The following is a 14,648-nucleotide window of genomic DNA, read 5'->3' as shown; positions in this document are numbered from 1 at the left end:
CGTCGGCAAGTCCCTCTGTGTGCTGGCGAATAGGCCCTATCGCAGAAAGGTCAATTTGGGGTGCACGCGGCATCATCATTCTTGATACCAGTCGTGCAGAGGGAAGCAGGCGCGAAGTCGACCCTGCCCACCTTCCGAGGACATAGGGCGTGGTAAGGCCACCTGGAAAGCCGGCAATGCGCTGGCACGATACCATGGTGTTCTTCTAAAAAAGCAAGTCACGATGTTCGATGCTGCAAGGACACGCAGCTAACCTCGAGGGTGCGTCATGCACTGGCCCCCCTTTGAAGCATTACTTAAAAAAACACTTTAATAAAGAATTAAAAAAAAAAAATTTGAAGCATTACTTTCTGGTTGTACCGAAGGGACGATTGGCTTGGCGGCAATGGAAACGGTTTAGCTGGTCGGGGATGCAGCCCTGCCTCCCTCATTGGAGGTGGCCCCTAACCCAGCACTTCCTGGTCAACCCAGGATGTCTGTCGAGCAGATTCCCCCTCCATTGTTTAGGAAGAAAAAAAAAAAACACATGCCAACCAAGTAGGATGAGTATTTAGTATTGACTGGCTCCTACACACTTGCTTCATCAGCAAAGGCGCTCAATGAAGTAGGGTTATGCTGGATGCCGTTTGAATAGCAACACATTTATATGTGAATCAATTCTTTTTTATTAAAAAAGGCTAAAACGATGATACTTTTATACCCAGGGAAGTCGAGACCATTTTTATTTATTTACACTAAATTTTGTTTTTGCACGATTTACATTTTCTCAATTTTCCACTCATCCTAAATGTTTAACGTATATTAATTATCATGTGATTTTTATTTGATTTATTCTGTATTTTTTGAAACATGTTGCGAAGAATTTGGTGGCAAATTGAAGTCACACGATCAAAAATACGAGCGAAAAAAAAAATCGTGTGAAAACAAAATCCTGTGTATTTATTTATTTATTTATTTCGTCAACCGACGTAGACTAGTACAAATACATACACAGATAGAAAAAGTTGTTGAAATTTACGCGAAAGTAATGCACATAAAGGGAATGCCAAAAAGAGCGTAAATTTAAACGATATTTTCACCTGAATGTATGCAATTTGTATTGCATTATGTCACTTTTTATACGAATAAGTGTCATAATGCTATGTAAATTGCATACATTTAGGGCGAACTTTTTGGAAAAGATCCATGTACGCCCAGAATGGTGTAATTTTCCACGTCTTTATTATTTACGCGTTGATTACTTTTCATTATTTTTTTCTGTGTATACATGTTTTTTTTTCTTTCGTAATGCCATAGTAGATTATGAAATACAATAAAAAACATTTAAAAAATTTTTTTTTCGCTAAAGTTGTTTGTAATTATGAATTTAAATTGTTGAATTTCTTATGTTTGTTTTTTGAAAATATTGTTTAATGTTATGCCGAGACATTGTTAAGTCAATAGCTTCGCAGTGTTGATTATAAACAACCATCATTCGGTTAAGAGGTCCAAATTTAGCATAATTTGTTCGGCGGTGGTTAGTGAAAAATAATGTCCTATGTCGAAGTAGCCGAGAAGGTATGTAAAAATTTAATTTCGACAAAATTTCAGTTGAGTCAACACGTTGAGATACTATATCGTTAACAAATGAAACCGTTCCAAACTCTCGACGCTGTTTCAATGTTTGTATGTTAATAAGCATGCAACGTGATTCATAAGATGGAAGAGGAAATGACGTCCAACCTAATTTACGAAGAGCGTATAGTAGAAATTGTTTTGGTACTGATTCTATTCTTTCTTCATGTGTGGTTGAGTAACCATACAATGCTACAATATTCCAGTATGGATCCAAACCGAAAATTACCTGGACCGGCACCGGCAATCGAAGCCAGTCACCCTCAGCATGGTATTGCTTTGAAGACGCGCATCTTACCGCACGGCTAAGGAGGGATTCAATTCACATCCTTAATTTTTCTTTACCGGAATCTCAGGAATTCGTTGAAATTTTACCAAGATTCGCACAACCAAGCCTCAGCAATCATGTTTTTGGTTAGATGTCTGTAAAGGTTGCTGAAAATCCGCTAACAAACGTCATTTTTGCCTGGATATATGTTTCAATTTGCTGAGCACACGCCTGTGCGGATTTTGCCGAGCTGCAGCAATAAAAACTGAGTGTGTATAAATCTTGGGCGTGGAAACAACTATTCTTTAAAACATTCAATACTGATTTTCAATTTAAAATGTTTAGGAATTTTTACTTCGATGCTCAAAACATTGAGCCACAAACAAGCCAAGTTGTAATATGACCCATGATTTGCAAGTCTATTATTGGTCCTATTTTGAATTTTACATTCTGAACAGAGCCATGAACAAATGATTTTATTTGGATCAAAACGAGTTTAACAGTGCTGTTTTCTACAACTTACATCTGGATTCCCAAGTAGGAGTGAATAACAGGGTTCTATCACGCTGAGTTCCTGAGTTCAACAGTTTTCCCAACAAATGTTTGTTTGTTAAAAGAAAATACCAAAACAAATTATCGTAACTCATTTATATCACAGGTTGTTATAAATAACTGAAGCTGTTTGAAATGAATTATAATCTTGTTTCCCTTTTTAGTCGGATTAAGCTTTTGGTTTTTGTTTGTGAATAGAAATAAGTTGTAAAAAAGCTAAAAACCCAGCACGTATAACATTTCAAAACTTTTGAAATTAGCTACCGGGACAAGAGCTGAACTTGTTATAAATGATTTATATTTCTCCTTGTACAGTACTGATATAACTGATGATTATTCTTCCTACCATATAAACTGCGAACAACCGTCCACAAATCGAAAAACACAGGAAATAGAACACAACCATCCGAAAAATACATTGGATCAGAACTTTCCCCATCTTCCGGATCCGGCAGGACAAGCAACAACGTTTCCGACAGGCATACGAAAGTTTGTGCAGTTGCTGCAGCATCAACCAGCATTAAAAGGGAAGGGTAACCATTGCTGCGTCGCACTAAGGAGTATTTCAGCCCAAATCCTGGCCAAAAGTCAAAAACAATATTTTTAGATATCTCCATATTATTTTTCGTTTTTGTACTCTCAAATAGTAATACTAACTTGCCCTGGGATTTTTGGATCAATATTGATCACTTGTGAGTCATGCTGGCTGCCAAAACTTCACCATAATTTACATGCTAGTTTTATCGCAATTGTCCACGAAAAAATGTTCATGTTTTATCGTGTATTTCTGGGTTTTTATTGATTTTTAAGATGAAAATCAATATAGGTACCAATAATGAGGGTATGTGAAATCTTTTCCAAGCATGCTTCGATCTGAAATTGTTTTTTTGCAATTCCTGATCATAAAACCTGGTTTACAGTTGTCATTTGAGTGATAAAACGGCCTACTTTTCCATACCAACAGAATGGGTGCTTTAATGACCATTATGCAACTCAAATGGGTTGCATAATATTCATTATAGCACTCATTTGGGTGCTATAATGAAAAACCTACATTGGGACAGTAGTTACATGACTACATTTAGCTGAATTAGTTTGGGTGAGTGTTTAAATAGTGTACTCTAAGCGGCTCGTAATAAATTAAATGGTTTGTTGGACATAACATCACAATTTTCCAAAGGCAATTGCATCCATCGCCCCATAGCTTTTCAAGCTATGCAATTTGGCACGATAAGATGGAATCTTATTGTTCTCTGCCGCAACATTATTTATTGGCATGAATGATCAAGTAGAATAAATTCGATTGCACAATTTTGGTAAAGATTGATCATATTAAAGCCCATTTTTCGTCATTGCAAAAAATAGCGTGTGCAACTCGTTGCAAAACTCGATTTTTTCAGCACTCGTAGTATTTATCCAACTCGGCAAGCCTCGTTGGATAAACGTACAACTCGTGCTGAAAAAATCATCTTTTTGCAACTAGTTGCACAAACTACTATTAGGTGATCCATAATGATGATATTTATTGCTAGCTTTTTTTACCTTTTTTACAATAATACGTTTTAAAAAATTAAACTTTTGATTAGGTTCCAAACCCGATCAAGCAACAAAATTGCCAGCATTGAAAAGATTGGAGCTTCCTCAATAAGCTCCATGAAAAACATTTCACGCATCCTCACGCAATCGTGAGTTGTTTTTATTTGAATATAGTGAAGTTTTCTAAGAAACGCTAGGCGAAAAAAGTAAATATTTATTATTTTAGCGACAAAGCTCATAAAATGGTTCGCTTTCAAAGAAGAGCTGGACTTCGATGAAAAGCATACGCATTTTTCGGATGTAAAAGGTTGTTAAGAAATAAAGCGGTTGAAGTGCAACGAATTTATCTGATCTGCTCCATTGATTGTAATATCAATACATTATCCAGGGACTTTAACATTATCCGATTACAAATTTGTATAGTCGAAGTAAACAAACAAAGCACATTTTCGAAATTCTTAGTAAGTAATAATTAAAGAACGAAAAAACAACATAAAAAATCATACTCAATGACAGAGTCAGAGGAGGACACCACTCGTCGCATGCACGCTGTTGCTCCCAAAGGCAGCGTTCTTACGCCAAGTGGTGCTCTACCTAATAACAGCAACTGACGCCGCCGGTGGTCATACTTTACTACTAGTTTAATACAAAAAGCACAAAAACAAGCATAGACAAAAACATAGCATAGTTTTGGCCACGCTTTTACACTGCGTACTCCTATGTGCGTCGCCCACATCAACGGCTTGCCACCCGCGTCGGCCGCCTTGAGTTTGGCAAAACGGAGGCGAAAGCTATCATTCCTCTTTTGGTGGCAGCCAGTATATGTAGGTACCCATAATACGGGAATTGTGTGCCAACTTGAGCAGCAAAAGTTTTCCGTTCTTCTCCCGACAGCTCAGGAGCCGGGCCAGCATACATACATGTTTTATTTTCCACCTGTGTGATGCCGTTTAACTGCTGCCGGTTCCAAGCATATGCATGTGATAAGCGATTTCTATGCGAAACAAAATAAAGTGACGGGTTAGAAAAAGGCTTGATGTTCGCTGATTCAGGATTAGATCTGACAAATAATGCTTTCCTTCATAGATTGTGTAACCAACATTAAAAACTAGTTTCGAATTCAGCCAAATGATTTATTTCATATTGAAATAATAATCACAGATTGGCCATGAGAAGGGAACAAACTTTACCAATCAATTCAAAACTAAGTGAGCTTCATACAGCATGTAATAAAATTTACGAGTGAAGTCAATAGTAACGAATTCACCTGAGATGCCGCATACCCTTCGACAATCCTGTTTTTATTTTTTTAGGTGGGACTGGGAGCGTGTGGGCGGGGAGCAAACGGCGCGAGAATCGTAAAGTTTTCATCCGCCCGTAAAGTTGGGCGCCATTCTGCGGCAGGTGTAGGTAGTTTAGTAGTGTAGTGATGGTTCAGATGCTGCTGGCTCGAGCAAATGAAATAAAAATTCAGCTTATTCGCGCTGATGATGGGGGCTTGTGCTTCTGCCGAAAGTTTTATGACTTTTAACAGATTGTTACACAAAGGTAATTACTCACGCTGCCATGCCAGTTTGCGGAATTCTTGTACCGGTAATGATTTGTAAATAGATAACATTATGCTGGAGAGTTGTTTACGCGCAATGGGCAGTCAGCTATGCAGCCAAAACTGGCAGCTGGATAGAAACATGGGTTCACGTTAGTAGTTCGCATATCTCCAACTACTAGAACTTTTATAACATGAGGAGAAGCATTAGTGAAAAGGGCAGGGTACTTACAGAACAAGAATTTTGTTTGCATCATATTTCTAACGTGGATATGTAAAAGTTATTTTTCAACGTATTGTTTTCTGAATCTATATGCAACGGATTTGAAGCATATTTATTATTTCCACTGCATATCTTATAGCTCCTACATTCACCATGTTAAAACGAAGGAATGAGAAGGATTTTGCTTGTCATAAGATTCCCATTCAATTCCGCCACATGATTGAAACTTCACAGATACGTATTTCGACCGCATCAATAAGGCCACCCTCAGTGCTTCGTAGTTGACTCAAGTTGGCATTTGTTGACTCGATATAATGACGGCAACCTATCACAATTTTTGAAGCATACCGAATAGTAGAACACTGAACTGAAAATTGATTCTTCAAATGGTTAAACCGATCGCACACTACCGTAACAGTTTTCAAAGCAATAATACATAAAAACAAACGTTTTGACGGCCACCCACGGCATCCCGACTGCGAAGTGCACCCCATCGAACACCATGAAAGTGCCATAAAAACATTCCTCCTTCATCAGCGAGAAGTTTTGTCACAAAACTTGCTTCGAGTTTGGCTCTTGCCTTCTCAGCGCAGTGTAGTACCATGTAAAACGTCACGATATTAAAAAATTAAAAAATCTCTTGAAATGAAAGGAAAGTAAAACTTATCAATAGTAAAAATACTCCCCAATATTTAATGGCGACTCTTAAAAAAAACACCACTATCGTGGCACGTTTATATTTAGATCTCCAAATAAGAATGCGTCAGCATCAGCAGCGTGCTTTCGTATACATGTTTTGAACTCCCCTCCGTCTGCACCACGAAATGGGGCTGAAGGTCACCGAGAGTTGACTTTTGCTAGAACTGTTCCCTGATTTTAACATTCATACATAAATCACAAACACTAATCTTGGTCGATGGCCCGGAAAATTGTCCCATTTGGCGTCAAATCGGAGGAAAGCTACGAATAGCACCGTTGAACTCACATTGAATTGGGGCAATGAAAATTCAAAGCTTCGTGCTTCGTGTGGTAATAAAATTGATTGACATAGAACCAGTTCCCGATATTGAGGAGGTTAATGGTCTCTATAATCCACTAAGATGGATTGGTTGGTGCCATCCTGGTTTATTTATTAGTTGCCAGTCGGCGGTGCCTTTTTAATAGTTCAATGTCCATTTGCAGTCGAATATGTAAATTTCGATATCCGCGCAAACGTCGATCCACTGAGATGGGTGCTGTTTGAAGGATTCTTTGGATTAGTACAAAGTCATCTGGTAGATTATTTAACTCGCGACTGAACTCAGAACGTTTGATGTCGACGGAGTTTTGGACTTTGTGATGTTCGAACTTCGTAGAAAAGTATAATGCTTACGAGTTGTAGATTGCGGTCTTATAAAATGCCATGAATACTTCGTTCATGCTAATGATTAACGAGTTTCATGTTATTGTAAAATGCGCTACAATAAGCATTATCATAATTTAAAAATATAAAAATTCCTCAAAAGGCATGCACCTTATTGAAAACTTATTCACATTTATTTCGATTAAAAAAACTCAAAACAATAAACAACGCCGAGATTACAGACTCTCTAATAAAACCCCATCGCAGCTGCTGATCGATCTATCGTCAGCCCAACTCTCAGTGCTTGACATTGTAGCATGGCGCTGGCGTGCTGGGAGGTGGTGGAGTGGTAGTGGTGGTCGTAGTAGTGGTTGTGGTTGTGGTGCTCGGTGTTGGGCAAGGTGGGGGCGGAACCGTCACCACTTTTTTCGCCACGGTTTGAACCAGCTGCAACAAAGGAGTGATCTTCTGCAGGCAATTCACGAAGTATGTGTAAACCAAATCCTTCTGGCTCTTGCCGTCCCATGCAGCGGTTGCCGCATCCACGCACTGTTGAGTCTCCGGGGTGAGGAGCTCGGGGTTACCGAACTGGGTGTAGAGTTTGCTCAGGGAAAGACCCTCCCCTGGTCTGTAGTAGCTTCCACTGACGAAGAATACGTACAGTACCTCAGCAAAATGTGGCTGGTTCAGTTCAACTCCGTTGCTATAGTTGACCAATTCGTCGTGTGGGACGTTGACGACATTGAACGCAACTCTAACCAAACGTTGCCGTTCGCGTTCACATCTAGCACAGAACTGCTTGGTCTGGTTGAGGTTTCCGTACTGGCGGTAGTAGCATTGGAAGGCTTTGTAGGCGAGCGTTACATTGTTAGCACATGGTACTTGGGAGTTCTTTATGCACTCCCGAGTTCGGTCAGCGTAGCAAGTGTCTTCGGGGGCTGGGTTGAAAAAGTTGGACATGCGGTGTTCAACGACACCGATACTATCCTCCCAAGCCCTCATGTTTTGCAAGGTGCAGTGGATCAGAGTTCGTACCTCCGGCTCATCCGGGTACGCATTAACAACGTATTCGTCTAAGGTACAGTTGGGCACTTCGAAGTACTCTCCGCACTCCCGGAAAAGGGAGTCGAAATTTTTGTTAAATACGCTGCGTTCCTGATTGGCCTCAATGTAGGAGGTTGAAAGGACACATAGTGTGCCGACTAGAATAGTCACAGAGCTCCGCATGATGCCGTTGGTTTCACTAACGTACTGCTTCGATGGATGACTAATGAGGGAACTGATTGTAAAGTTTTTGCTAAGTCCGTATTTAAACCTTGCTCGAAAAAGAAAAAAAACATGGAGGGCAGTGAGACGTGTGATAGCACCATGTGCCTCCCATATAGCCGGCATTATCGGCTATGTTTTGATAACAAATGTGGCTATAACTAAAACAATCGCGATGCCTCTAACAAAGCTTTTTACGTAAGGTGTGAGCAAAACTTTCGGCAGCCAAAAAATCATTTCACTAGTTTGAGCGTAGCTTAATCGTTAGGAATAATACTTTCAACAGCGCAGAATGGATCCCATTAATGGGTCGTTAAGTTAGTGAACGAGTTTCTCGCTATTGTGTTCCATCTTTGATCCACAATCAATCATGCTTGTAAGCTACGATATGATGATAAAGGTTCTACACAAATGAGTGCTAAATTTGTCTTCCTACTGAAAGAAAGCAGCAGCATAAATCAAATTGGAGCTCCATTCCGAACATTCCGCGTTTAATTGGATTGCTGGTGAAGAGTCGCATTAGCAGAAGAAAACATCGAACGCGCGCGAAAGCAACGATTAAATAGTCGAGTTCGTAAACAAAGCGTTACATTAGGGCCTTTTAATGCGTCATGCTTCTTGTGAAAGATAAATCTGCGCTAATTGGATAAGCTCTGGCGTCTGTGTTAATTTTCTCTCGAAAGGATCAATTGTGTGGGTTGTGGGTGGATGATGAGCAGCATCTTTTTTGATTTCGCAAATTGGCCATTCGTCTCGAAAAAAAAATATACAATATTGGTTTAGTGTTATCTATTAATTCCATGGTCATATTTTTAGGACTGTTTCTATCGATTCTATCTTCTTCACTAAGCTCTAGACGTTTGGGAGAATGACGCTCAATCGAATGATATTTGGAAGGAAGGTCATTTAGTTGAAGGGTGCTTGGTCGTAGGGACTTTTGATGGAGGAGCATGCTCTTGCTCTATAGCCACGAATTTTGCCGCAGGGCTAAGGAGAAACTTACAAGTATGTATATGGTAAATGTATTCTCATTTCCATCTTCAAATCGAAATCATTGGATGACTGTATCTAGCATGGAGCTGATTTCAAGCGCTGAATTATTGCGAAAAAAGTTGTGGGAAAATGTTTTCGTAAGGCTAACTTAGTCACTAGATTCCTAGCTAGTTTCGATAAGTATCAAAAACTTTTTTTTTGCTACCACATTTCGAAAAGCCGGATATTCCCAACTGAATTCGATCGTTTCTGGATAAGTTGTCGTGGGAACTATCGGGAATATTTCATTAAATGATTTCTTTTGGAAATTTCCGGGTGGATTCGCAGAAGGATTCTCGGAGAAGTTTTCACAGATATTTTCGGAAGATTTTTTGTAAAAAATTCTATAGGTATAACCGAAAGAAACCCTGAAAGATCTTGTAATGAATTTTCGAACGATTTTTTAGTAGAGTTCTTGGAGATATTTTGAGGGGAAAACCTGGATGAATTTCCGACAGAATTCTCGGGAGTTGGATGTGACATGATTATAGAGGAATTCCATGTGAATTTCGAAAGGCAATCAAAGAGAATTTCAGGAGAGATCTCGAGGCTTATAAAAAAATCTTGTATTAGTGAAATAATGTAACGTACTTCTCATGTGAATTTCTTGAGTAGATGCTAGTGGAATTTCTGGCGATGCTTCTGAATAATTTCCCGGAGGAAATTCTTGAGCAATTCAGAGCAATTAACTTTCAGAGAAATTTTGATGAATGATGAATTGAATTTGAAATGAGATGTTTGAGATGAATTTTATATAAATTTCTAAAAAAACCCAAATTTATCCACCGGTGGTGATGATGCCTTTCTCGATTCAATATGTTGAATTCGAATTAATGTTGTAAATGCAGAGCTTATTGCCTACATTTCGGCGATAAAAAGATTTGGTGCAATTCTAGTACGTTGCTTAATAATTACTTACCGTTGGTTACCGTGGGTTGCGCCACGGCTAAAATTATTAATGATTCAATGTGCTTTTGCGTTTTTGTTGATTAAAAAATAAAAATATAATTCAAACTGCTTGATTTATTAAAAAACAATAACAATAGTGTCCAACTAGGAAATTTGCTCCGTCGAATGAAACCAGTTGCACTTGAATCTGTCAAACCCTTCTATATGAAATGCGTTTAACAAAAAAAATATTTATGGGCTACACACATACACACTTTTGGAGTGAAATTATAGCCTTCTGGTACAAGTTTGTTGTACGAGAAAGGCAAAAATTTATGGAGATACTTTCGTAGAAATTCGTGAAGGAATTTTCAGATTAATTCCTGGATGAACTTCCGGAGAAATTCCTAGAAGAACTTCTGCAGAATATCCTGGAGGAACATCCGGAGCAATTCCTTCAGAAACTTTCGTATGAATTTGTGGAGGAGTTTTCAAACAAATTCCTGGAGGACCCTTGGGAGAAAGTCCTGGAGCAATTCCTGGAGGAACTTCCGGAGGAATTTCTGGAGGAACTTCCGGAGGAATTCCTGGAGGAGCTTCCGGACGAATTCCTGGATGAACTTCCAGAGAAATTCCTGGAGGAGCTTCCGGAGGAATTCCTGGAGGAACTTCCGGAGGAATTCCTGGAGGAACTTCCGGAGGAATTCCTGGAGGAACTTCCGGAGGAACTTCCGGAGGAAATCCTGGAGGAACTTCCGGAGGAATTCCTGGAGGAATTCCGCAGGAATTCCTGGAGGAACTTCCGCAGGAATTCCTGGAGGAACTTCCGCAGGAATTCCTGGAGGAACTTCCGCAGGAATTCCTGGAGGAACTTCCGCAGGAATTCCTGGAGGAACTTCCGCAGGAATTCCTAGAGAAACTTCCGCAGGAATTCCTGGAGGAACTTCCGCAGGAATTCCTGGAGGAACTTCCGCAGGAATTCCTGGAGGAACTTCCGCAGGAATTCCTGGAGGAACTTCCACAAGAATTCCTGGAGGAACTTCCGCAGGAATTCCTGGAGGAACTTCCGCAGGAATTCCTGGACGAACTTCCGCAGGAATTCCTGGAGGAACTTTCGCAGGAGTTCCTGGAGGAACTTCCGCAGGAATTCCTGGAGGAACTTCCGCAGGAATTCCTGGAGGAACTTCCGCAGGAATTCCTGGAGGAACTTCCGCAGGAATTCCTGGAGGAACTTCCGCAGGAATTCCTGGAGGAACTTCCGCAGGAATTCCTGGAGAAACTTCCGCAGGAATTCCTGGAGAAACTTCCGCAGGAATTCCTGGAGAAACTTCCGCAGGAATTCCTGGAGAAACTTCCGCAGGAATTTCTGGAGGAACTTCCGCAGGAATTCCTGGAGGAACTTTCGCAGGAGTTCCTGGAGGAACTTCCGCAGGAATTCCTGGAGGAACTTCCGCAGGAATTCCTGGAGGAACTTCCGCAGGAATTCCTGGAGGAACTTCCGCAGGAATTCCTGGAGGAACTTCCGCAGGAATTCCTGGAGGAACTTCCGCAGGAATTCCTGGAGGAACTTCCGCAGGAATTCCTGGAGGAACTTCCGCAGGAATTCCTGGAGGAACTTCTGCAGGAATTCCTGGAGGAACTTCCGCAGGAATTCCTGGAGGAACTTCCGCAGGAATTCCTGGAGGAACTTCCGCAGGAATTCCTGGAGGAACTTCCGCAGGAATTCCTGGAGGAACTTCCGCAGGAATTCCTGGAGGAACTTCCGCAGGAATTCCTGGAGGAACTTCCGGAGGAATTCCTGGAGGAACTTCCGCAGGAATTCCTGGAGGAACTTCCGCAGGAATTCCTGGAGGAACTTCCGCAGGAATTCCTGGAAGAACTTCCGCAGGAATTCCTGGAGGAACTTCCGCAGGAATTCCTGGAGGAACTTCCGCAGGAATTCCTGGAGGAACTTCCGCAGGAATTCCTGGAGGAACTTCCGGAGAAATTCCTGGAGGAACTTCCGCAGGAATTCCTGGAGGAACTTCCGCAGGAATTCCTGGAGGAACTTCCGCAGGAATTCCTGGAGGAACTTCCGCAGGAATTCCTGGAGGAACTTCCGCAGGAATTCCTGGAGGAACTTCCGCAGGAATTCCTGGAGGAACTTCCGCAGGAATTCCTGGAGGAACTTCCGTAGGAATTCCTGGAGGAACTTCCGCAGGAATTCCTGGAGGAACTTCCGCAGGAATTCCTGGAGGAACTTCCGCAGGAATTCCTGGAGGAACTTCCGCAGGAATTCCTGGAGGAACTTCCGCAGGAATTCCTGGAGAAACTTCCGCAGGAATTCCTGAAGAAACTTCCGCAGGAATTCCTGGGGAAACTTCCGCAGGAATTCCTGGAGAAACTTCCGCAGGAATTTCTGGAGGAACTTCCGCAGGAATTCCTGGAGGAACTTCCGCATGAATTCCTGGAGGAACTTCTGCAGGAATTCCTGGAGGAACTTCCGCAGGAATTCCTGGAGGAACCTCCGCAGGAATTCCTGGAGGAACTTCCGCAGGAATTCCTGGAGGAACTTTCGCAGGAATTCCTGGAGGAACTTCCAGAGGAATTCCTGGAGGAACTTCCGGAGGAATTCCTGGAGGAACTTCCGGAGGAATTCCTGGAGGAACTTCCGAAGAAACTGTTGACTTTTTTCTCTAGTTTTTGTTCTAGTTCTTCCGGAGGAATTCCTGGAGGAACTTCCGAAGGAACTGTTGACTTTTTTCTCTATCTTTTGTTCAAGAACTTCCGGAGGAATTCCTGGAGGAACTTCCGCAGGAATAACTGGAGGAACTTCCGGAGGAATTCCTGGAGGAACTTCCGGAGGAATTCCTGGAGGAACTTCCGGAGGAATTCCTGGAGGAACTTCCGGAGGAATTCCTGGAGGAACTTCCGGAGGAATTCCTGGAGGAACTTCCGGAGGAATTCCTGGAGGAACTTCCGGAGGAATTCCTGGAGGAACTTTCGGAGGAATTCCTGGAGGAACTTCCGGAGGAATTCCTGGAGGAACTTCCGGAGGAATTCCTGGAGGAACTTCCGGAGGAATTCCTGGAGGAACTTCCGGAGGAATTCCTGGAGGAACTTCCGGAGGAATTCCTGGAGGAACTTCCGGAGGAATTCCTGGAAGAACTTCCGGAGGAATTCCTGGAAGAACTTCCGGAGGAATTCCTGGAGGAACTTCCGGAGGAATTCCTGGAGGAACTTCCGGAGGAATTCCTGGAGGAACTTCCGGAGGAATTCCTGGAGGAACTTCCGGAGGAATTCCTGGAGGAACTTCCGGAGGAATTCCTGGAGGAACTTCCGGAGGAATTTCTGGAGGAACTTCCGGAGGAATTCCTGAAGGAACTTCCGGAGGAATTCCTGAAGGAACTTCCGGAGGAATTCCTGGAGGAACTTCCGAAGGAACTTCTGGAGGAATTCCTGGAGGAACTTCCGAAGGAATTCCTGGAGGAACTTCCTGAGGAATTCCTGGAGGAACTTTCGGAGGAATTCCTGGAAGAACTTCCGAAGGAACTGTTGACTTTTTTCTCTAGTTTTTGTGTATCTTATTGAAACAACGGAGTAGCAACCGTGGTCGGTCAATCATGCTCATGCTCATGCTAGTTTCTGTGTATCTTAATTGAAAAAAATTGCGAAACAATGTTTTTTTTTGGAATTTGGAATTAAATGCTAGTTTTTTTTTATTTCGCGTGAAAATTTAATAAGAAAAATACAATTTAATTATTTTAATCTTTCGAAACCCTGAAAGGCCACTGATGATGCATTCTAACTTGTTTCAAATGGCTACATCAAAATAATGCTGTCCCTTTTACAGAATGTATGTAAACACGTCATTCTATCATAGGCTCTGTTTCTCAAATATTATTTTGATCGAGAGATAAGTTTCTCATTACCTTACCACTCAAATGTGAGTAGATCAAATTTTTCATTATCGTCTTTCATTATTATTTTCGAGCGCAGATGGTTCTTGCTTCCCCGTGAACGCTAGGAATAGAAAATCATCAGTCATTTATGTACTCACTTAATTACTACTCGCAAAACTCGTGTTTGTTTTTAATGAAATCCGTAGAAACCGCGACTAGAAATCATGGATCCGCAAAATCCCAATCGCAAAAATCACGATATTTGTGAAAACCGTGTGTTTAGCAGCCCTGCGAATTATACAGACAGAAGACAGAAAATCAATGCAGGAAGAACTAAACATCTTTTAAACAAATTTGAGAATCTTCAAGTTTATGTAATATGAAATAGTTTTTATCAAGCTTAAACACGACTTTGATGAAACGCACGGAGCTCTTCAATGACATAATATTACTTCATTCCGAAAGTAAAACAAGTCTCACTTCTAGGTTGTTGACAATTT

At 41.3% G+C, this 14,648-nt stretch overlaps 1 protein-coding gene across 14 annotated transcripts in view; it reads right to left on the bottom strand.

Moving 5' to 3' along the window:
- LOC134212544 (dual 3',5'-cyclic-AMP and -GMP phosphodiesterase 11-like) overlaps positions 1-14,648 on the bottom strand; it is a 390,689-nt gene that overhangs the window by 139,288 nt on the left and 236,753 nt on the right. For 3 of the 14 annotated variants that reach the window (XM_062690522.1, XM_062690523.1, XM_062690517.1), the window contains one exon: positions 14,307-14,436. The exons of the other annotated variants lie outside the window; for them this stretch is intronic. The gene's annotated coding sequence lies outside the window, so the exon portion shown is untranslated. The remainder of the gene's footprint in view (positions 1-14,306; positions 14,437-14,648) is intronic. 14 annotated transcript variants of the gene reach the window in all.

Source organism: Armigeres subalbatus, chromosome 2, assembly GCF_024139115.2.
Source record: "Armigeres subalbatus isolate Guangzhou_Male chromosome 2, GZ_Asu_2, whole genome shotgun sequence".
Lineage (NCBI taxonomy): Eukaryota > Metazoa > Arthropoda > Insecta > Diptera > Culicidae > Armigeres > Armigeres subalbatus.
The sequence above is the reverse complement of the archived record's forward strand: the minus strand, read 5'-3'. Positions and strand labels throughout refer to the sequence as shown.